General features: G+C 40.8%; 1 protein-coding gene across 1 annotated transcript in view; it reads left to right on the top strand.

The window, feature by feature from the left end:
* Nucleotides 1-1763, top strand: part of DCLK2 (doublecortin like kinase 2) — a gene marked incomplete at its 5' end in the record, with an annotated part of 189996 nt that overhangs the window by 49047 nt on the left and 139186 nt on the right. The gene's annotated exons all lie outside the window — the stretch shown is intronic.

A 1763-nucleotide genomic window follows, 5' to 3' on the forward strand; every position in this document is an offset into this window, starting at 1 on the left:
AGGCTCAGGGGTGATCTGATGGCCACCTATAAGTTTATCAGGGGTGATCACCAGTATCTGAGGGAACATTTGTTCACCAGAGCGCCCCAAGGGATGTTGAGGTTGAACAGTTATAAACCACTGCAAGACCATTTCAGGCTGGAAGCACCTACATTAAACACCTTCAAGAGCAAATTGGATGCTTATCTTGCTGGGATCCTATGACCCCAGCTGACTTCCTGCCCTTTGGGTAGGGGGCTGGACTAGATGATCTTCTGAGGTCCCTTCCAGCCCTAATGTCTATGAAATCTAAGTGTTGGAACCAGACAGGCTTTCAGTCATCCAGGAGAAAATCTTCTATGAGAGAGGCCTTCCTTGTTGGAAGGAGGAAGATTTTTCAAATCAGCATGTTTCCTGCAGGAGAAGTATCATGAAAACCTATAGGCTCCTAGTTTCTAGTGGGAGACTGGCATTTCTCCCACTAGGAGTATAACACCTGTCCATACCCTTTACAAAGTTTCAGCAACTGCCATTGAGAGAAGATGGATGCACAGTTTCATGATGGCTCTGCTTGTCCGGATGATTGCTCAATGAGGATATCAACCCACAAACACCTGGAACCAACAAAAGAACTATTTGAAGTAATGTGGAAGACAGCTTCTCAGAGGAAGAAAGGGAGCACATTTGGTTAAGGAAATACTTTTGGGAAGCGGTAGTTTTTCTAGTTAATTTGAATAGCAGAGATAATTTCTGCTTTTGGTATGTTTCATTAGGAGGAATAAAAAGTGATTTTATCCTCTGTATCCTATTAAGAGGTACTGATAGGAGCAACTGGAACTGATTTATGTTTTGCAGAAGCTCATGCTGATCTGCTAAAACTAAGCAAAAAGGTCTTGGCTACCAGGCCTCTGTTAGTCCTTACCTCTGAATGATTTTGTGCTACCAGGAGTAAAGCAAACTAAAAAAAAAAAACATGAGGGGAAGAAAAGAACTTTCTCTGAAAAAGCAAAGGGCCATGAGAGAAGTTGAAATAGCACTTCACCTTATTTCTACAAGCTTCAGCAATATAGAAGACAGAACAAGGGTGATTATTTCTGACAGCTGGTTCTGGCACACTTCACAGATTTTTAATAGTTTTCAAATAGCTCAGGCAGAAAAGGCTAATTATGAAATGATAGTACAGAAATTTGAATTGTGCCCTCAAAGTGAAATGAAACCCAAGTCTTTTTTTGTCTTTTTTTTTTAAATAAAAGGGATGTTATAAAAGAAAATGGAAAAAAATCTGATTATTGGCTTAAAAATGTATCTTATCACCAGTCAGGTATCCAGGTTGTATCCATATTAATCTAGAGGCAAAAGGGATCAGAACTCATGATAGAGGTGGTAACTTTTATTAGACCAAAAAAATTTTTGCAAAAAAAACCTTTAATTGCAAGCTTTTGGGCCCAAGCACCCTTCTTCAGGCATAGGAGAAAAGATTGTAAAAGTTCTCCTAGGTAGAAATGAAAGTTTATATTTCATAGGAGAGTGAAACGTGTGGTAAAATCTCCTGTTTGGAACAGTTTGTTTTATGCAGGTTAGGTTCAGAGAAAACGTAACCTGGTGGCTGGAGGGCTGCACCCAGAGAGTGGTGGTGGACAGGTCATTTTTGACCTGGAGAGATGTGGGCAGTGGGGTTCCTCAGAGCTCGGTCCTTGGGTCCGCACTGTTCAATATCTTCATCAGGGATTTGGACGACAGGGTGAAAAACACCTTGTTCAAGTTCACAGATGACACTAAGATGT

This window comes from Gavialis gangeticus, unplaced genomic scaffold, assembly GCF_001723915.1.
Source record: "Gavialis gangeticus isolate Ggan-Ray unplaced genomic scaffold, GavGan_comp1, whole genome shotgun sequence".
Classification (NCBI taxonomy): domain Eukaryota; kingdom Metazoa; phylum Chordata; order Crocodylia; family Gavialidae; genus Gavialis; species Gavialis gangeticus.